A 23,855-nucleotide genomic window follows, 5' to 3' on the forward strand; every position below is an offset into this window, starting at 1 on the left:
TAAGTTTGATACTGCAAACAATAGGCTACAATAACTTCAATAACTTTTCCTCTAAAGAATGAACAACTTTGGTTAATGTTTACCTTGAGAAAAATCAAGAGGAAAAAAAATATGCCAGTGTCAAGAGAAAGCAGTGAAATGAATCCTGTTTGACTTTCTTTGTTTGCTTTGCAAATATCCCTCTTCTCTTTCCTGGTTCTGGGATGCAGATTGAGTTGTTTTATCTGTTAAGCTTTAGGCTCTACGTGCACAGACACACTGTGTCTTTGGCCTGATTTAGTCATCATCAAAACTCAAAGTGACATTGATAAAGACAAACAATAAATATCACCAGGTCCCCCGTCATCAGCTACTTCACAACTGGAATGTAGTTTATTGTTTGTAAGCCTCCAAACATGATATAAAAGATCCAAAATAAAGTCTTCCATCTTTCACCTCTCGCTCCCCAACTTTCTCCCCCTGTCCTATCCATCTTCCATCTTCCCTCAGTCCTCTCCCTCCCCAGTTTTCGGTGCCTGCGTAGAAGGAGAGGGATTTTGATGTTGTCCCAGACAAAGGACAATTTGGGTGATTTCCTGTGTGCCAGTGTCATATGATTTTGTCCCGGGGCAGTGCTGTTCCAGAGCCTTTTGTCTGGCTGGCCTGAGCCATGGAAGTCAGACTTCCCTCTTTCTCCGCTTCCCTTTTCATGTGGCCTGTGTGAATGAGACGAGACCGCGGCTATTGTGGCGTGATTTAGTGATGTATCCATTGGATCCAGTGACCGAGGGTTTGACGTGCAGTGTTAACTGTGTATTTGATACTACCAGCCCCAGCTTTCACAGGGATAGTCTCTCTATGTAGGAAAGACGTGTGCATTGTGAGAGACAATAGCTTTTGTTGCATCGGATAATAGATAAGGTTTTTGAAAGGGTATTCATGTTTCTGTGGTGATTAAATGGTTTTAATCTTTAAATTGCATTAAAAATGATAATAATCCTCTCTGATTTAATGACGGCCTTGACTTTTTTTTTTTTTTTCTCCCTGAAGTTCAGATAAAAAATTGGCAGCCCCCTCATGTATCTGTATGTGACACATTGATGCTGTGGGGGTGCCAACACAGAGGGCTTCCAAGAACAAACCAAAAAAATCTGTATCATCAATCAAAGAGGCTTAATTAAGGTACTCCTTCATGCAACATCATCTTGCAAGGCACTGCATCAGCCAAAATACCTGCACTTGCACATACCTGGTGATTCACTTGGTAACGAGAACATTTCCCAACGTGATTGTTGGGACAAACTATAAACTGATTGCTGATTGATAAGTTTCGAGCATTGTAAAATCCTTCTTTGTACTCCTGTTGATGTTTTGGCAGTTGATATGTCTTCAGTCTCAGATCTATTACTCAAGCTAGGACTGCCTGGATTGGATTTCATCGTTTCGCTGCACCTAAGATAACAAAAACAAAAAAAATCTGGCAATCATGTTGACACGTTAACATGGCGAACGGCTGGAAGTGCAAAGCATGGATTTTAAACTCCTCCTCTTTTTTTCATTCATTTTCATCTTCAAGTCTGGTGTCCTTTGTATAAATAAGTTTACCTTTAAAGTATGAAATGGTTCGTTTCAACCTCACCGAACTTTCCAGTTCCTTATTCAGTACTGTAGTTTAGTTTGGAGCTCTTTACCTTCGGCGAGTGTCCACCTCTCTTCCATTCCTCTTTCCGTACTTCTGCCAACAAATTACCTATTTTGTGTCATTTCAACACCTGCAGTATCATCACTGTTGAAGCTTCTCCAATTGTAAGTCATATATTGTGGGCTAAATTCCTTACTTTAAGCTTCAATATAAATTTATAATGAAGCTATCATCTTGCACCATTTACCCCCTTCATTTGCATGCAGTCAGGACTACAGGAATTTGAGGCCCAGTTCTCACACATGAAACATCCCGATGCCTCTTTTCTATCCTCAGGTCAGTAACATGCCGAGGCAGAAATAATCCCTCAATTAAGGCTGACATTTCCTGATTAGGATCACTTCAAGCATCCATGTCAATACAGTTTATTACCTGGCATTTCACTCCCCCGCTCACATACACTTCCACATGTTCACTGCACCATGCGCTTAGCTCCTTGACATGTCATTTCCACACAGGCATCTTCCTTGAAATCACTCACAATAGGCAAATTATGTTGCATGAACAGCATATTTGTAGTGGTCATATAACTGACTGAAAACCAACAGTTCATTTAACACAAGCTGAATGTGTCCTGAAACAATCATTCAACCAGTTCTATGCACTCCAATAATGGCGTAGTTGTGCCCTGGGCGATTTTTGAGCAGACCTAGATGCACACAAACCAACTTAATCCTCAATCTAATTGATCAATTATGTCTGTTGCCTTCATATATGATTGTGATTATTGCGATTATGATCGTGGCAAGTATATATACCTCATATATATCATCATGTATAATTATCACTAAGACCTATTTAATTTGGTTCCTTTATTCTCAACGTTATGAAGGAAGAAAGCATGCTGGGAATTGCTCATTTGTTTGTGTTATTTGTGATAAGTCACATGTGTCAGGTTTTTGGGGGCAAATGGAGTTGGCCTAAGAAAAATATTTGCACTGGGGCCAATCACAGTTATGTGTCACTGAAGAATTGTGGTTTGTGTTTCCACCACATCTCTCAAATGGATATGAGGATAGAAATATTAGATAACATAAAAAGCAACCGTTTTGTTAGCCGACAGAACGGAGTTAATATGTTCTTTTTAATTGCTATTGTTGGACTGTATTGCTTGACAGGAGGCTGCAAAGGAAATGTGCAGAGTTGGAAAGGGAGAGTCAATAGCAAGGCCTGGTATTCAACAACAATTATAGGTCTTACTGGATGAAAGCCAGTGTCAACTTAGACAGGTTTAAAAAAACAGACAGTCACCAGTGTGCTGTACTTTTTAAAAGACAGTCAGACAAAGAAGCAGAATGGATTATTTCTGGATGTGTCACCAAGGACTTGGCACATCCAAACACAAAACATGTGGTTGAACTTTCAAGTATTTAAAACTCAGCAAATAGTTATGAAGAAACCAATGGTGATGCCTCTATCTCTATGGAAATTGACTGAAAAACAAATAAATACAGTGAATGAATTATTTCTAGAAGTCTTTTGTAGAAGAATGGCATTGATGCAGTGCCTGAACGTTTCCTCTGTGTGTCTGCAGCTCTGTCTGTCACCTCCTGTGACCTCCAGCGAGGACAGACCTGTTGGCTTTGATCACACACTTGTTCTTCCACAATGTGCCTCACACACACATAGACACACACACACACACACACACACACACACACACACACACACACACACACACACACACACACACACACACACACACACACACACACACACACACACACACACACACACACACATACACAGGGAGCCTCCATAATGCTTGTCCTTCTTCAAGATGAGCTCCGTCAGGTTGTGCTTGTAACAAAAGCTGTGCACGTACACACACAAATGCATTGTGTGTGTGCGCATGTGTGCGTGTGTGTGTGTGTGTGTGTGCGCATGTAAGAGTGTGTGTGTGGATCCTCTTACAGAAGATAGATGTGAGTGAAATGTTATGATCAAACCTGCTGATACTGAGAACTGAGAAGGGGACTGACATATGAGAGGAGGAAAGAGAGAGTCTGTGTGTGTGTGTGTGTGTGTGTGTGTGTGTGTGTGTGTGTGTGTGTGTGTGTGTGTGTGTGTGTGTGTGTGTGTGTGTGTGTGTGTGTGTGTGTGTGTGTGTGTGTGTGTGTGTGTGTGTGTGTGTGTGAGTGTGAGAGAGAGACAGTGAGAGTGAGAGAGAAGGGCAGATTTGAGACTATCCTTAATGGAGATATGTTTTTCAGCTGTTTCTTAATTAATGTAGATAGCTGAACACATTAACATTAACAGGCATTATCAGTGTTGTTTTCTATGTCAATGAACTGCCTGTGTAGAAACCTCCACCGACATAACCTTTACCTAATGACAGTGACAGCAAAGACTCAGCGCAGTAGGCTATGTTGTTTCACTGCAGACTGACGATTTTCATCGTGAACACTTTTATAAAAAAAAAAACAACAACATAAAGAAACGACCCAGCTGACACTTTGCTATAAAAAACTAACCAGCAGAAAACTGTGCCAACGCATTTCATGGTGGTGTTTTGATGGGAGAAAACTATCACGACTGTTTTCAGAGATAAAGAAAACTTTTTCAAATGAGCTGGAGGTTGATTATTAATGTTTTGTTGACGTAATTAATGTGTTTTTAAAGCTCAGACAGAAATTGAACAGCTAACACAGTTTTCTATACTCAAGATAACACAATGCTAATGGTGCTAGCGTAGCTGGTTAGCAGAGCTAACGTGGCTTTTTGTTTACAGTCCAAATCACACAAAAACAATATCAGCAGTTAGTTTATCAGATCCGCTGAGATAAAACTACAACAGTAATGAATGTTATAATGTTCAGTTGAGAGTTCAGTTCTGTTGAGAGAAGTGTTTTGTTTTTTGATCTTACCCAACCTGGAAAATGATCATAAAGTTTTACTTACAACATTGGCAAGCTGTTGGTTTTTTTTTTAGCTTTGTTTAAGCAACGAAGACAAGTCATATATTGTTAACATAAAGTGAGAAATCTAATTTTACAGGCATGCGGTGCAGCCTGAAAGGTAACGCAATATTCCTGACAGCCTGATGAGATGAGTGTTTAAATAGCCTCCAGTACAGAGTGTGCTGATGTTGCATAACTGAATTACACGTGACGTGCCTGAACTGAGGACATGCGCCACCTCTGCCTCATTTGACCCCAATATTCTTAAATTGTTAACAACGGACTTTCCGGAGTTAAAGACATGTGAACGTGTTTGAAGCTGTATCGTTTGGATTTAATTTCACATGACCAGCTGCACATATGACCCAACCTGATGTGTTTTTAAGATTGGTTAACTTCTCTGGTACTTACCACAAGCACAACACAAATAGATTTAGAGAATCCGCTGATGTTGCAAAAACAAATGTAAAACCAACCACATTTCCTCCTATGTTATAGAAACATCTTCATCCTTAGGCCTGGGGAGGAAGGATATCTTAGAGACAGCAATTCAGCTATTGGTGAGTAGACTGAACGAACCAATCAGGTAACTCCTGTCTTTGTTGTATTGTACCTATGGTCTGAAACCGATTATATACCATGAGGTATTTATCTTTCAGCTGAATGAGACTCACAGTGTTTAAACTCCTTAAAGTCTTTGTTATACATGCAACGAACTAGGCATCCTGGTTTTCTCTTTCATATTCACATTCTTGCACAACTTGGAGATGGCAGTTGTGAAATAGCTGCAGTAATTAAAGAGTAAAGTTTTACAGCCCATTCATACTCATTTATGAGGCCGATCTTATCGAACCGGCGTGAATGCAGGTCAGGCATCAGGATGTGTGTTCTCATGTTTTTATGGCGCCATGTTTTTACGACTGATATGCAATTGTTTGGCTCTAGCTTTAATGATGCCTTCGGGTAACATGCAGTAAATATTTTGAAAAACTATAGATGATAGGCTGTTCAGCTTGCAGAAGTACAGTAGTTTCTCAAACATGTCTTGGTTAATTTGCCTTTCCCATCAAGAGACGAGAACAGCCAGAATTCTCCCACGTGATTGGTAATGATTCAGTGTTTTATCTTTGTGCTCCATGCAAACCCCTTGACATCTTGCTCTGACTGATAGACGGCAACCAACTTTGGTCTAAAAGCATCTTGTCTTGTCATTGGCCCTTACACATTATGTCATTTCAATATTCAATCATGACTTTCATCTGATGACATCATTCCATTTCGCTTTCAAACTCATACTGTGGAGAACAACATCTGTCTCTTGTTCACAGTTTCAGAGATGGAGCTTTGTGGTCTTGAATAAACAAGTCTTTTATCATAATTTGGTCACTTAGCACAAATAATAATCTAAACTGAACTGCTACAGAGAAAACAGCCATGTCTACAGGCAGTAACACAGTTATGTAATGCTTGGAAACTTGCCTCCCTCCCATGTGCAGACATTGCACAACTGCACCTGAAAACAGGCACATGTACATGTAGTCCAGACAGAGAGCAGGTGATTTATCTTAGATTTGCCCTGAATGCTGTTTACTCAGAGTGAAATGACTGCAGCTACTTATCGACACCATAGTTCATAGTAAAATGATTTTTTTTTAAGAGTACAATTCTACATTCATACATGAATATTTGATTTATAATCCCAGTTACAAAAGGCTGCATTGCTCATGTGCAGGAATGATGCATTGCTGGCATGAACCACCTGAGGGCAGTACGTTTCAGTTAACTGTGTGGAATTGAGTCTCATCACATTTTATTGTAGGGAGGACATGATGCATAATGGCTTCAGTGACCAAGACTTGTATAAAGTTCGATATTTGGCATAACTGTCTAGAAAAATACAGATTCAATGATATTGCTATCAAGTACAGGCAGCAGGTATTTATTTTAGTGATGTTGTACCGATGAGCAGCCTGAAGTGCACAACCCAGGGCAAATAAGGTTAGCAAAGCATACAACAACAATAACTGAGGACAGTCAACAACAGTTTTACCAATTCAGATCTTTTCTCATGTCGGAGACAAATGAGACTTTTAAATCAACACAAAACAATAAAAGTGAAGGGGGGTGGGGTGTGTATGCGTTGGTGTGTGTGTGTGTGGGGGGGGAATGCCCAGAGGAATTTACACCCCTGTGTATCCTTACATAACTCCCTCCATCATACCTGTACCGCCACTGTCTGACCCTGCTTATCACTGTATCATAAACAGTAGTATAGCCGTATTGTGCATGAAAAACTAACCTGTGTGGATGTAGTCTTAAAGGAAATAATACATTCTAAATGCAATTCTGCTGAAACAAACTACCTACATTGTTATACTGCCCGGCCAGTAACACTCAGAAATGTTGAATCACTACCATCGTTTTTAATTCTCCTCTTTTTATTTGTGTCTTTCGTTTTTCTTAATTTCCTTCTTCTTTTTCTTTCATTTCCCTCGCCACACACGTGTATGTGCAGATAGTGATGGTACACTATTAACATTTTTGCGTGTGCATCTGATCACGTTTTCCTCTTTGTCTGGAGATTTGTCTACCTTTTTGTTTGTGTATGGCATGGTCTCTGATAAACTATCGCAATCCTCCAAGAGTCCAAGAGAGCCTGGTCATGGTGTGGTGTGTGTGTGTGTGTGTGTGTGTGTGTGTGTGTGTGTGTGTGTGTGTGTGTGTGTGTGTGTGTGTGTGTGTGTGTGTGTGTGTGTGTGTGTGTGTGTGTGTGTGTGTGTGTGTCTGTCTGTGTGTCTGTGTGTCTGTCTCTCTCCTCTTCCTTATCGGTCAATTATGTTTATAAGTTGTCTGTATGGACATAATGACTTTGTTGAACCCGGCACACACACGCACACACACACACACACACACACACACACACACACACACACACACACACACACACACACACACACACACACACACACACACACACACACACACACACACACACACAGAGAGAGAGAGAGAGAGAGAGAGAGAGAGATTCTGTAATGATACGACAGTCATGAAAGGGAATTTATGACGTTTTTATGATGTCTTATGGGAGGTATGAAGTTTCAAATTTCCAAACAAACCAAAATCACATTTTTGATAAAACACACCGACTGTAGATATTCAAAATGAAACCTAAGAACATGGTGAGAGCATCTTACAGGACATGAATCACTGACACTTGAAAGCTTTGACTAAAACAACGCATGACTTAGAGATACATATCAAAGTTTAACACAAACAAATTGTCTGTTGAGGTTATCATCAGTGTTTATGCTGTTTGATGTGGAGAGCTGCGTGGACTGTATATAGAGCTCCCTCAAACTTAAGACTTCAAAAACAGTGGAAAAAATGAATGTGTGAGGAGAGGGGATGGAAAGAGATTGAGGTCAAATGAAAGTTTAAAAAAAAAGGCAACAACAGAACTCTTTAAGTGTGGTTTCCTAGATTTGTGATAGTGCTGCCGTGGTGGCACCGCTGCAACAGCATCTAAATCAAAAATCTCCCCGAGCAAATGAGCGTCCCATCTGGGGCCTTTGAAGTTCCTCGGCAGCGCGACCCGACACTTCCTCTTTGCATTACAGCGCCAGTTTGTGGTTGGTTTCTCAGGGGAATCAAGAAATACGTGCCTTGATTCATGCGTGTGTTAGTGTGTGTTAGTGTGTGTGTGTGTTAGTGTGTGTGTGTGTGTGTGTGTGTGTGTGTGTGTGTGTGTGTGTGTGTGTGTGTGTGTGTGTGTGTGTGTGTGTGTGTGTGTGTGTGTGTGTGTGTGTGTGTGTGTGTGTGTGTGTGTGTGTGTGTGTGTGTGTGTGTGTGTGTGTGTTTTTTTCCCTGATGCTGCGAGGCAGATGACATTGGACGGACGCCACTCGGCTCCGACCTGGAAACTTCTTAATGCACATCTCTTCTTGTCTCTCTTCTGCATTCATTTGTTCACATTCACACACTGCACACACACATGTACTGCAAATATCAGGGCACGTGCCGTAATATAATGTACATATAGACTCAAGTTTGATATAAAGATACAGTAATACATATAATGACTTTGATGCTTATTTGCTCTTGTGTGTAATGTAGCTTAACGTTTGCGAAATCCCTGATAAGAGAGTAAACTGACAGGATTTAATTTACATTCTTGTTAAATGGAGTTGATTACGTCTGTCTACTTTGGATTGCTCATTTATTATTGGATGTAACTGTCATTGTGTGTTCAGTCCTCTACTGGTGCCTTATTTTTAGGTACATATAGTGGTGGGTTGCCGATTGTAATTGAAAGAAGAAATAGGAGGCTTACATGTTGAGTGTTTTTGTATATAGGTATGCTTTAGTGTTTGAACACCATTAGAAACTTCTCCCTGTTGCATAACTGTGGCCCTTCTCAAATCCTCGCTGCCCCAAAAATCAAAGGATTAAAAGATAAAGACTGTGTATATTTCAAGATTTTTGTTATTGTCAGAAATCCTATGGGAAACCACTAAAACCAACAATGTGTCAGTTCGTCTCTCTATATTTTCCATGGTCTTCAGCCACGGACCCTTCAGTGCCTATTAAAGATGTAACTCTTTAACAATGGCTGTTGAATATATAGTGTCACTTTTGAAAAAGGTTAAATAATCTTACAGTAAAGCTGGACACTAAACATTTTAGCAAGGGCCCCTCAGTGAGGCATTTGATGGGGACTACTTTAAGCCTCGCATCGATATCTATTTGTTGCTGTGTATGTACTGGATGCAGCAAGTGTGATGGACTTGAATGAACTTTAAAGTGGATACAGTGAAGGGATGTCACCCTGATATGTACAGTTTTGGAGAATATTGGAGCTCTGTGGCACAGAGCAATAAGACATATCGGGTTTTAGCAACACAAACAATACTCAACCAATGCATTGTTGCTTTTGGACTTTTTGTGGGATTTGTTGACAGTCAAGTAAATATAAAATACTACCAAATTACTGCAAATCAAAGTGCACGACTGAGAAACAGTTACCAGAAATGTTCAGATGCAGTTACTGCTGCAAATTGAGGTCACACTAGATACTGAAAGCACATAGTTTACATACTTTTGCCCCCCATAGATGTTTTCAGATATGTAATATTGGATCATTTTTCTCAATAAATAAATGACCGTGCCAAATCTTTTTGTCTCATTTATTTAATTTGATTGATCTAATCTTAGGACTTGTGTCAAAATAGAGAATTCTAAAGGGTTCACAAACTTTCAAGAACCACGACCAACGCAAGAGTTTTGAGGCTCATGTTGATTGTGATATCTGAGTTCTGAAATTCAAAAAATATGAATCAGCTGATATACATTTTCTTCTCACTGTGCATGGACAAAAAAACTGAAAAGTAAACTTGTCTCTGGTGGACAAACTACAGAATAGTAACATTGTTTTAAATCATATCTTTGGCGTTTCTGTGGTTCAGTTTTTGAAACTGAGAAAAAAGAGCTCAGTGGTTTGTTTAGCTAAACATCTCCAAACAAAAACCACAAAGTCACACTGTTCCTTCGCCTGTTTATTCCGTCCCTCTATATCAGTGATTTGCAGACTTTATAAGTGTAATTTCCGCAGCAGTGGGAAGTTGGGACGACAAAGCAGCTCGGCTTCCGTCTTCATGCTAATAGTGTTGTAGTCTCCAGAGGGGTTGCATTTCCTCCTCTGAGGGAAGCACACACAGACTTGCACAGCCACAGTAGTTCCAACAGGGGATCCAGTCTCCTTCCCCCCACTTTAGCTTGTCTCCATCAGTTAGCCCCAGATTAATAAAAGGGGCCAGTGGGGGCTAGTTAGTGGTCTTGCCTGGCCGTTTCTGAAAAACTGTAAAGGGGTCAAGGGAACAAGAGGGTTTCTCTTGATTAAAATTGTAACTCCTGTTTGATATGTCAGCCTCATGTACAAATATATAATAGTACACTTTCATCTAAGAAGAAAAAGTGAATTTAACTTGGTGTTGTGAGGCTACGGGCGGAGAGTTTGAGGACCTTTTAAACTGGGGTTCATGGGCCACACAGAAAGCGCAGATTCTGGGGTTTTCCGTCCACATCCTACCTCCACGGTTGAGATGAACAGTGGAGACAGAAGTGTGTGGGAAATATTTATTTCCGTAACAGAGCAATTTGGGTGATCTGAAAGAAAGCTCTTGCATCGGAAATCTTAGGCCTGATTACATAATTGTCAAATAAATGATTTAGTTCCTGTTCGGCCTGCAGTTTGACATTCAATTACTTCGGTCTGCGCATTGTTTGCAGAACTTATGGTCTTGTAAGATATAGAAAAATAAGCGTGGATCAGAAAAAATGGGTGTCACATTATCGAGTGATATAATCTGTATTGTATTTGGTAACTTTTTTCATACAGAGTGCTTTTTTATTTTATTGTCTTTTATTTTGATCTATATTCATGTGAATCTTAATGAAATTGACCTCTTTCAATCTAATTTATTTGAATCTCTCAAAAGAAGCAGTGATTTTAGGGTATCAATGTGTTAAATATATTTTATGTTATTAACTGATATTTTACTGTGGCTTGAAGAAAATTTGCATCTTATGTCAACGTCTTTCTTGTGCAGCTTATTTAACCATAAAGGCAGGTTTTACACCACAAACTGTCACTATCCCCTGTGGCTACGTCACTAAAGGCTGACACCCAAGTGTTGTAAATGTTGTCGTTGGCATGCTGTCAGAAATTCTGCCTCCACAGCATTTTACCAGTTGCACACTTGTGACAACAGGTTCTAATTATGGTTAATTGATGTAAAACCAGTGTAGGTGTGTTAAGATGTATTCATCTTAAATAGCAAGAAATAATAACAATTTGAAAAGGATGTAATTCAGTGAGAAAGATTTTTTCTTTTTCTTTCGTATTGATCATCTTGTTTTCTCTCCGAGCGCATTAATTGGTCTGTTTCGTGTCAGTTTGACAATCCAGTTCTCCTCCGGCTAAATACCAGAGAGATTTTAGCTAAAGCTGTGCAATGATGACTCGAGTGAACACAACGCTGTCATTACTGTCATGACATGATGATATGGTTCGGGTGGACATGGAATGCAATCACGTGTGTGTACGTGTGTGTGTTTGAGTGTGAGTGAATACCACTAGTAGGAATTCCTATGGACACAGCAGGAGATGGGTGTTGGTTAAACTTAAGCCAGTCGGCCGATGTGTCGATGGTTCATGGTGGAGCTCATCAGAAACTCATGCTGTTTGATTTCTGCTGTTCTCAAGCTAACAAGGCTTACTGTGATTCTTTGTGCCAGAAATTTAAATTATTTTGATTGCGTATTTTAATTGACAATATATGGGTGTAGTAGTGGACTGGCAATTGCAATCAAATCTGCTTTGACATGAATTCTTGTCCAACTTTGACTAACTCGTGAGAATTAGTGCTTAGAGGAGCAGGAATTTTAATTGACTGGGACCTTTTGACAAAAAGAGTCAATTCAAATGGCAGACTAATTATAGCTTTGAGGAAAAGGGTGTTTACTCAACTGGTACCTGCTTAAAGGCTGTTCATTGGGGTCCATAGTGATGTTGAGAAGTGAAAGAATGTGCATAGTTTGAATTAAAACTTACAAAAATAATTGAAAGAATTGCATCTAAGGAAGAGAGGAGCCAGGACAATTCCCTACTATTACAGTGGTATGAAGTATCTATGGCATTTTCACACAGCAGTGGGCTACCCAAAATGTACATATTTTATAGTTTTATCCCTTCTGTTTTCTTGATTTTTCACTGATGAAAGTAATTTTGAGATTTAAATAAGAGCATTCTTAGAAAGGATGTGATTACAGATACAGAACAAAGAACAAAACTTGCATGTACTATAAACTTTGTACAGCTCTTTCTGTCACCTCTTGCATCAGACATTCAGATGAACACAATTTGCAGTAAACCTCCACTTACATTATATGTGACTACATGGTGAGTAGGTGTAAAGAAAAATGCAGCAGAGCCAGAGAAGCAGGTTTATCACATCAAAGAGTCTGATTGAGTCATCAGTCACTTGAGAATAAATACAATGAAGCTTTTTCTGGAAACACAAAGCATTCCATCTGATTTCAGAGTTTTAGGAGAAGAAGGAGGCTGACCGTCGCGGGCTCAGACCTGGTTTGATTCTTATCAGGCCGTTACCCGGAGGATGACACCCTCAGGGTTCTCCTGCTTCTTCCACCCTAATGTCCTCATGCAGTCAGTTTCTTTGTTTTTTTCCTGTTGTCTCAGGATGGGAAAGAAAATGAAAGAATGTCTGAATACAGAGGAAGCAGGTGTTGTGATATAAGATGACTCATTTTTATACCCATTAGCTCATTTGCTGCATTTCTTTCATATATTGCAAGATGGTAATTCGCCCCTTTTGAAGTCCAATGTAGTAAATACTGAAAAAAAAAAATGTCCTCAAGTGAGTTAATTTTCATACAAGTCATCATATGTATCCTTTATATCTGTCCTTTCCAAAAACAGAAGTGCAAAAGTCTGAAAATGTACTCGGGCTGGGTATCGTTCAAAAAATGTCAATATTAATACCGATACTTTAACTTTGCTAGGGATTTCACAATATTTTTTTCCATACCAGTTTTTAAAAAATCCATTATGAGAAAAACAAAATTACATCACACATTACGGAACAAATCTTAAATTACCATGCTGCTCAGAAGGAGAGAGTATAACACTGGTTATTTTGTCCCCTAAACACCTAAATGGTAAACACTAGTCAGATGGCTGCGCACAAAGAAACCTCCAGTTCCTGCAGCATCACAACTCAGACAGGTAAGTGAAATAAGGTGCTCTAATCTAAGATTTACTTACACTTAAGTCGAGACCAAATCATTTTATCTACGTGGGCTGAGTAATTTTAAAATACTTAACAATACTGTATATATATATATTTATATAGTATATCATATATATAGATATATACTGTACTGTATATACTGTGCATTTTATATTTTATATTTTTACTGCTATTTTACTGCTATTTTATTATTCTATTATTATCTTATTGCTTCCTGTATGCTGCTGCAGCGGGAAAAAAAATGTCCCCTCGGGATTAATAAAGTAACTACCTAACCTACCTACCTAACCTAATACACCCTCAACCCGGCTGAAGTAAACAACTACAGAACCATCTTTCTTCTTCCCTTTCTTTCCAAAACTCTCGAACGAACTATCTCCAATCAACTCTCCTCCTATCTTCACCATAATAATCTCCTTGACCCTCACCAGTCTGGTTTCAAGGCAGGCCACTCAACAAAGACTGCCGTCCTCGCTGTCTCTGAGCAGCTTCACACTGCTAGAGCAGCCTCTCTCTCCTCTGTCCTGATCCTTCTAGAACTTCTGCTGCATTTGACACAGTGAACCACCAGATCCTTCTTTCCTCCTTCAGGACCTCGGTGTTTCAGGCTCTGCTCTCTCCCTGTTCTCATCCTACCTCAATGACCTCACCTACCGGGTAACTTGGAGAGGATCTGTGTCTGAACCTTGTCCTCTCACTACTGGTGTCCCTCAAGGCTCCGTCCTGGGTCCCCTCCTCTTCTCTCTGTACACCAACTCTCTCTGCTCTGTCATTCACTCACATGTCTTTTCCTACCACAGCTATGCTGATGACACCCAACTGATCCTCTCTTTTCCCCGATCTGAAACACAGGTAGCAGCACAAATCTCTGCCTGTCTGACTGACATCTCTCAGTGGATGTCCTCACACCACCTGAAAATCAACCTCGACTAGACTGAACTGCTCTTCCTTCCGGGGAAAGACTCTCCCACCCTCGACCTGACTACTACCTTGGACAACTCTGTTACCCCGACCCTGACTGCTAGGAACCTCGGCGTGGCACTCGACAGTCAACTCTCTCTTACTGCCAACATCACTGCAACAATACGTTCCTGTAGATACATGCTGCACACCATCAGGAGAATATGTCCTCTTCTCACTCAGAAGGCGGCGCAGGTTCTGGTCCAGATTCTGATCCAGGTTCTGGTCCAGGCTCTGGTCCAGGTTCTGGTCAAGGTTCTGGTCCAGGTTCTGGTCCAGGCTCTGGTCCAGATTCTGGTCCAGGTTCTGGTCATCTCACGTCTGGACTACTGTAACTCCCTCCTAGCAGGTCTACCTGTTAGCACCATCCGACCTCTGCAGCTCATCCAGAATGCAGCTGCTCGATTTGTCTCTATCCTCCTAAATTAACTCCCACTACTCCGCTCCTCCTCCTCCTCCTCCCTTCACTGGTTACCAGTAGCTGCCCGCATCCATTTTAAAACATTAGTACTTGCGTACCGCGCTGCGAACAGATCAGGTCCAGTCTACATCCAGGACATGGTCCAACCCTACATCCCAGCCCGCTCCCTCCGCTCTGCTTCTACCAATCAGCTTGTTGCTCCTCACTGAGCTAAACACTCTACAAAATCACAACTGTTTGCTGTCCGGGCTCCTAAATGGTGGAATGAGCTCCCCAACGACATCAGGACAGCAGGAAGTCTGTACATCTTCCGCCACAAACTAAAAACACACCTCTTCAGACTTTACCTTGAATAGGTAACACTTTAGTAGCACTTAAAATGACACTTACTGATAGCACTTTGTAGTTTGGCTTTCTTGAAGAAATTGTATTTTCTTGATTCTTGTTGTTCTGGGTTTTGTACCCTCATGGTTGAAATGCACTTATTGTAAGTCGCTTTGGATAAAAGCGTCAGCTAAATGAAATGTAATGTAATGTAATATGGTAATAGTCATGGATCAAAACCTTGATGAAGTTAAAGTACAGAAGTATTCAGCAAAGTGTACACAAGCGTAAAGGAAAAAGTACACATTATGTAGAAATCTGCATTTCCAGAGTCTTTATTATATTGTTGTACTACTGTTGCTGGTGTGTTAATATGTATGCAGCATGTTCATATTAAAGAGGTGACAAGTGTAGGTATTTTCCCTATTGTTGTGTAGTATCTATAAGAATGCATCCTTTGTTATGAGCTGATCAGAGTTTTTTTTTTGTGAAACCAACTCGTTCTGATTCCCAGGGCGTCAAATACTGCTGTTTTGTCAATGCTGCTGGCATCACAGAGATACCCACAAGGTGACCTGTGGCGTCGTTGCATGGACCACTTCATTTGAAAACAAAATTCAGGTAACAGAGTATACACCGAGTGGCAAAGTCTATGTGGGGAGGAGGTCAGATGTGATTGGAAGGATCAAACACCTGATTTTCACCCAGTGCGAAGGCAAAACTCACCCCGGCATTATAATGGGTTGGTTGAACCCTGAATCTGTAACTACTAACAGCCATACAATATTTGCCCTCGAACTGTAATGGAGTAAAGGTATAAAGTAGAAACAACGAGCAAGTACTTTAAAACTAAACAGAGTAGCTTAGTAAATGTGCCCGGTTCTGTTTCTTTTTACTAATAACAGTTGTGGAAGTCCAATATCAACCAGCTGTCTTAAAATAATTGTGTTGCATGATGTGCAGTCTGATGTTTGTCATAGTTGATGGCGATCCATAGTAAGAAAGCACATAGTTTCTGAAATCTCCCAGCTCCTGCTACACTTTGATTGTTTCAGAATAGCCTCTCATCAGCGGGGTAAATAAATAAATAAAATAAATAAATAAAGTAGCCCTTGAATATTCCCTGCAGGGGAATTCTCTTTTCCCATCTACAAGAAGAGCAGCAGCCCTGGAGCTGTCAGTGGATGTCTCAAACACAGGTCAGCAGGGTGGATCCGGGCTCTCTGATTGGACAGTGTCACCTGTGCCCCTGACTCAACCCAAACTGCATGTTCGTGACAGCACAGATAACTGACACAGTGATTTTCATCGAGCTGTTGGCACAAACCCAACATAACCTGCTGGACACCCGAGCTGAGCTTTGCATTGTCACGCTGCGGCTTCCAGCAGGATTAACATCCATCCACACCTTAAAACACACACACACACACACACACATACAAACGAACACTTGTGCACTTAAAAACGCACAAGTCTATTTGTACATCTACATTTGAATACACAAATTAATTTGCATGCACACACACTAGTGATGAGGACTCTAAGATAAATACTTTTTGATATTTACTGTAACTATTTGGTCAGTTTATTATTATTATTATTATTATTATTATTATTATTATTAGTAGTAGTAGTAGTAGTTTTATTCAAAGACACACACACTTTGACATGGACACACAATTTCCAGATATCGTAGGTTCATGTACACACACCTTAATGCATAGCATGTGCACATACACACACACAGAAGCTGGAAAAACACACTCACACACAAAGACACACATATCTCACAAATGTATGCACACACACACACACACACACACACACACACACACACACACACACACACACACACACACACACACACACACACACACACATGTAAAACACATACATTCTCTCTTACACACAGACACACAGAAAAGCTTTGCTAAGTCCACACAGAGGGGACCCTGCCTTCCCATATTGACACTACTTACTGTACATTGTTTCTAACTCACTGTGACTTCAGCACTTCTTCAAACACATTGATCCCCACGTGAAAGATTACTGCTAGCCTTTGTTGTTGATTTTGCACTGTCTTTCTTGTTAATGACACATTGGCTGACACATCCTGAATCGCAGCCTCTTTGTCATTGTTGGGTGTGTGAATAAAGAAGGCCCGTTCTAGCAAAATGTGAAGGGACAAGTTTGGGCTTAAGTTAATATTACTGTGACCCATTAGCCCATGCGGGTCGGGAATGCGGGTAGATTGTGTGTGTGTGTGTGTGTGTGTGTGTGTGTGTGTGTGTGTGTGTGTGTGTGTGTGTGTGTGTGTGTGTGTGTGTGTGTGTGTGTGTGTGTGTGTGTGTGTGTGTGTGTGTGTGTGTGTGTGTGTGTGTGTGTGCGCGCGCATATCAGGTTTTCATCCCCATAGAGGCTCATTTACTCAGTTATTGCAGTGTACATTATTTAAAGAACTACCTCAGTGCTATTTTTGAGAAATGTGTTTGTTTACTTTCCTGCTTAGTGTTAGAAGAGAAGATCAATACCAAAATCATGTTGATCTAACTCATGTATATGACTGCTAACAGGGAGGAACAGCTAGCCAGCTATAGCACGCTAAATAGTGAGCTCCAGAATTACTGCTAAGTGGACTTTTGTACTTTGAGCGGAGCCAGGCTAACTGTTTCCAGTCTCCATGGGAAGCTAACTGGCTACTGCATGTATCTCAGCAAGAAGGCAAATAAATATATCTGTGAAAATGCAAAGCTTTTAATTTGAAGGTTGACATTTTTTTTTTTTAAAAGTGGGATAGAATAAAAAAAAAATCTGACAAATAATTTAGAAAAGAAATGCTCTTTCCTTAATCAAACTGAACATAATTATACATACATTATTTTAGCAACATAGAGTGCATACATACATACATACATACATACATACATACATACATACATACATACATGCATACATACATACCTAGTACATTAACACATCATCACATCACAACATTCACATGATATAATTTAGCATTTTCACTAGTTTTGGCTGTTCAGGGTGTCAAAAATCAACAGCACAAACAAATGTTCATAAAAGCAAGAATTTCTTCCTTTAATGTTCTAACAAAATTCCCCCTTCACACACACAAAACACACACAGCTCCTTTTTGCATGCCGTTTTACTGAGCACTATACTTTATTCACTGCAATAAACAAGTCCTGATAGACACACAAGTGTGTGTGTGAGTATGTCCTGCCGGTGTGTGTGTGCTCCCTGCTCCTGCAGTGTTATTTGCTGTTATCCCGGGACTGTGATGGTGTTTGATATCGTCCCCTGCGGTGCCCTCTTTAGACCCTCTTTAGCACCTGGTGGGGCAGCCCAAAGGCTAGAGCAAGCCTGTGATTGTAGCCCCCCGCAGTGCTGGGAATGAGGGTCCTGCCTCCCTCCAATTACACACAACCCAGCCCCATGAAACGCAGGGCTTTACGGCTCTTATCCAATATGAACCCCAGGCAATAGAGGGCAGGCAGAATAGGACAGCAGCAGGTAGTAATGGAGCTTAAATGGCAACAGGCATTCCACAGTATGAGGCCTCTCCCACTGCTGGGGACCAGTAGGGTGACAGGTGAGGGATGGATGGTACGGCCACGGAGACGGTTCACGCACAGCACCACGTGAACACATTCACACCAAAATATGCCTGTGCATGTACTGACACACACATTTATGTTTATACTAGCACTGTATTACGGCCATTTAACGTTTCTTGGAAATATTCTTATCAAACAATCTAAAGAAAACAATATTTGGAGGGTGACATCAGCAAGTGCAAATGTAGCTGCATGGTATTAAATAACCATTAATGCTTTTTCTTAAATAGTTATATTTCACACTACAGCATGAACAAGCCTGAAAGATACGTCCTGCCTGGTTCCAGTCCCTAAGAAGACGACTCCATCTGGCCTCAACGACTACCGACCGGTTGCCCTCACATCTCATCTGATGAAGGTGTTGGAGAGACTGGTCTTGGCCCACCTCAGGCCGCTGGTGAAATCTTCACTGGACCCGCTGCAATTTGCGTACCGGCCTCATGTGGGAGTGGACGACGCCATCATCTACCTGCTGCAACGAGCTCAGTCTCACCTGGATGGAACCGGTGACTCTGTGAGAATCACTTTCTTTGATTTCTCCAGTGCATTCAACACCATCCAACCACTGCTACTGAGTGAGAAGCTGCGGGTGGTGGGGGTGGACACGTCCACCGTCTCCTGGATCACCTGACTACCTGACAGGCAGACCACAGTTTGTCCGTCTGGGCAGTGTGCTGTCTGATACGGTGGTCAGTGGTACTGGAGCTCCTCAGGGAACTGTTCTGTCTCCCTTCCTGTTCACCTTATACACAACTGACTTCCAGTACAACTCAGAGTCACAACATCTGCAGAAGTTCTCTGATGACTCTGCCGTGGTAGGATGTATAAGGGATGGACGGGAGGACAAGTACAAGACAGTAGTGGAGGACTTTGTGGAGTGGGCGGGAAGAAATCACCTGCTCCTGAACGTGGCCAAGACCAGAGAGATGGTGGTCGACTTCAGGAGGAAGACGACGGCTCCACAACCGCTGAGAGTTCTGGGAGAGGAGGTGGACATGGTTGAGGAGTACAAGTACCTGGTGTCTCCATGACAACAGACTGAACTGGAAGACCAACATCAACGCCGTCTACAAGAAGGGGATGAGTCGACTCTTTTTCTTGAGGAAACTTCGACCCTTCAATGTGTGCAGCGAGATGTTGGAGATGTTCTACCAGTCTGTTGTGGCCAGTGCTTTGTACTTCGCTGTGGTCTGCTGGGGGAGCAGCATTGGAGCCGGTGACACCAACAGACTTAACAAACTGGTTAAGAAGGCCGGCTCCATCATTGGCTGCAAACTGGACAGTCTGGAAAAGGTGGTGGAGAGGAGGACGCTGAACAAACTGTTATCCATATTGGATAATCCTGACCACCCTCTCCACCACCTGCTGCAGGGACAGCGGAGCACTTTCTCCAAAACTCCTCCACTCCTCCAGATCTCCGCTGTCACTGATACAGGGACAGATACAGGAGATCATTCCTGATACAGGAGATCATTCCTGCCCACTGCAATAAGACTGTACAATAACTCACCTCTGGCAAAATCCATCACACAACAATAACACTGTTGACTATGTTTCTTGGTTGTTTGTATATAATATATATAGATATATACTGTACTGTATATACTGTATGTACTGTGCATTTTATATTTACATTTAATATTTTGTACTGCTATTTTATTGCTTTTCTATGATTCTATTATTATCTTATTGCTTCTGTATGCTGCTGTAGCGAAAAAATGTCCCCTCGGGGATTAATAAAGTAACTACCTAACCTACCTAACCTAACCTAAGATGCACTGTGGCTCAGGGGTAAGGTTTGGTCACATACTAGTGTGAGGCACACTTTGGCAGGTTGGGTAGAACCGTGGGGCGCCATCACATACCAACTACCCCCTTCACATTGTTCTCAAAACATTTTACAGTTTAAACCAAACATCTGATAGTAAATTGAGCCATAGGCCATCCATAAATAGGAGGGACCCCTGGAAAGGGGCTGGACAGGTATTGTAGCCCCTGCTGTGACACCCACGAGGCAGCCCCGGGAAGCTCCATAGTGGCAGCACATCACAGTGAAACTGTCAGTTATAAATTAAAGCTATCAAGAGCTTTACTTTGGTTCCTTTACATGTGAAATTACATGAATAGCAAGAAAAGATAAGAAAACAACTTTATTTAGGACAATGTTCATAAAATATATATATATATATATATATATATATATATATTTTTTTTTTTTTTTTTTTTTTCTTTACATATTTAGGGCAGGATGATAACATTTAAGCCCAGAAATAACATATACCTCAATCAGCATCACATTTCAACCTGTGATTTGTCACATGACAAGACATGAGCTGTTAGCAGTTAGCAGTTATTAAAAGAGCCCATCTTTGAACAACGGTTTTAGGTTGTCAGTCTTTTCACATTGAGCCAATAAAACTAGTGACGGAATACAATTTTAAGGAAGGTATATTTAAGGCAGGAATGAACAATGTTTTACCAGTCCACCTGTTGAATGAGTCAACCTGACTCATGAACACTGTCCACACCCAAAAGCACGACTTATAGGGTGAAGTTTCAGCTTGTGTACCACTGTGCATGACAACACAGTCTTCATGTCTACAGTATCCACATTGCAGCAACTTTTGCAGTTCTTACATTTGGACACTTCTTCAACTTCTGGATGCTACCAGCAATCAGTGGTATCCTGTCTTAAAAAAAAAAACCGAACCATGTAATAAAATTAAGTTTAAGCAGTGATTGTTTTTGCTGCTTGCATTTTCATCATTAGCACTACAACCTACTTAATGTACCGTATTTTTCGGACTATAAGGCGCACTTAAAATCCTTAAATGTTCTCAAAAATTGACAGTGCGCCTTATAATCCAGCGCGCCTTATGTATGGTTACTTGTTGTGCGTTTGATCGATTTTATGTGGTACAATGCGCTCAAAAATCTGTCGAAATGTGTAAGTACGACTTTGGTAAGCAACGCAGCCGCTCCGCTCAATGGATATTCGGAGCATTACGGTACGCTGTGTCACGACCTGATCGGCCCGGTAACAGGAATGTAATGTCTGAACTAAAAGTGCATTCATGTAAGGCAGCCCGCACCCGGAGTATGCGTTAGCCACAATAAACCAATCAGAGAACAGTATTTAGTACGCTTACCCCCTCCACTTGTTATACATACTGTGCTTCAACATTATATTACAGTACATTTGTATGTACGTAAAAGGACTCCAAAAATGGCACCTGTTAAGAGGCATGCTTACGAAGTGGGTTTCAAACTCCAAGCAATTAGCTACGCAGCAGAATATGGGAATAGAGCAGCCGCCAAAGAATTCAACATCAATGAATCAATGGTACGGAAGTGGAAAGTCTGATTTACCGGACTGTGTTGTTTTGCTTAATGCGCCTTATAATCCGGTGCGGTTTATGTGTGAACATAGACACGTTAATTCACAGTGCGCTTTATAATCCGGTGCGCCTTATAGTCCGAAAAATACGGTAAGTCACTCAACACCCACAGAAGAAAATAACAAAGTTGTCAAGGGGAAGAACACCTTAAGATATATTTTTTAGTTACAGACGTCTTACGTTAAATTCTTGTGTTTCCGGCATGATTTTGTATTGAAAAGCAACTTTAAGTTAGCCTTGTATTACCAGACCCAAATTCACTGTGAATAGACAAGGTCTGGCCCCGTTCCATTGGAGATTGTTTCCAGGCTTTGGATCCAAATGGACTTAGACCTCAGGTTAATGAAACTGAAACTGTTGGTATGATAGAGATGGGATCTCTGGAGTAGTGCACCTTTAAGGACAAGGACTCTGGTCAGAGAGTCGGGCACAGAGAGTTGAAACTGAAGAACTTTAATGATTGCTTTTTGGACAGATACAGGTCATTTTGGGTGTGTGTAGGTGTTTGTAGACGTGTGCCTGTGGTTTCATGGCGACAGCACATAATGACATTCAACCTTGCAGACTGGGAGTAATGAGGCCCATTAACTTCCTTATAGTTGGGGCCGACTATAACCAATCAGCATTAACCATTATATAATGTATGTTGTGTGCTCAAACTAACCACTGTGCAACAGTGTGTCCTTAAATGACCACTTCAGACTTTGCAGACTCCAGCTTCAGTTCCTCAAAAACTGTTCCTATCACTGTTCTTCAATAGCTCTACCGTCGCTGCCATTGTTGGACCGACATTTTGAAACAAACGCTTGACTTTAGTGCCTTCCCACTCAGCCTCCCCTAATGGCCGCTGATTGCTCTACCCTTCAGACTGTTTGTAGTAACTTTCATGCGAACAGGGTTTCCAGACCTAAGAATCAAAGCAAAAACTGAAGCTATGAGCAAAAGATCGGCGGAGCTAGAATAACTTTAATTGTAAAGTTATGTTTTAACCATGTGCCACTGTAAACCGTGTAATGTTCTGCACCTATAACACTGACCAATGAAATGGAGCTCTCACCATGTAAAGAGTGCCAGAAGAAAAAAGGGGCATCTAAGTAATGGCTTGCTCATTATTTTCCTTTGGCTGCAGAGCTTCTGTGTTTTTTTTGGCCACAGATCATGATTTATCTATTTTTTTCTGTATTTAAAAAAATAAATAATTATGCCATCTGACCTCTGGCTTCTGAGGTACAGTTATGGAAGCACTTCCTCTGTGCCAGGAATTCAGCGACGCAATTAACAAAAACTCTCTCTGATGTCTTATCAGACGCACAAACGTTTCAGAGAGTGTGTGTGTGTGTGTGTGTGTGTGTGTGTGTGTGTGTGTGTGTGTGTGTGTGTGTGTGTGTGTGTGTGTGTGTGTGTGTGTGTGTGTGTGTGTGTGTGTGTGTGTGTGTGTGTGTGTGTGTGTGTGCGTGTGTGTGTGGTCAGAAATGGAAAGAGAGCAGAGGTGTTGTTAAAAAGGTTACGGCATGGCAGAAACACTAACAGTTACATTGCTAGTCAAGGGAAACTGGCAGATCTGTGTTTATGAGGCTACGGGCTGATTGTGCTAATAAACCAAAATGAACTAAGACAACATCAGTTTGTTGATGTAGCAGATATAATTCTGGGACGTGTACACTAATCCTTATCTTAGGATACGTTAGGGTACATGGAAACAATCATT

The sequence above is a fragment of the Brachyistius frenatus genome, unplaced genomic scaffold, assembly GCF_029030835.1.
Source record: "Brachyistius frenatus isolate BFR_SWC_R1_liver_20210118 unplaced genomic scaffold, ASM2903083v1 Contig_99, whole genome shotgun sequence".
NCBI classification, from domain to species: Eukaryota; Metazoa; Chordata; class Actinopteri; family Embiotocidae; genus Brachyistius; species Brachyistius frenatus.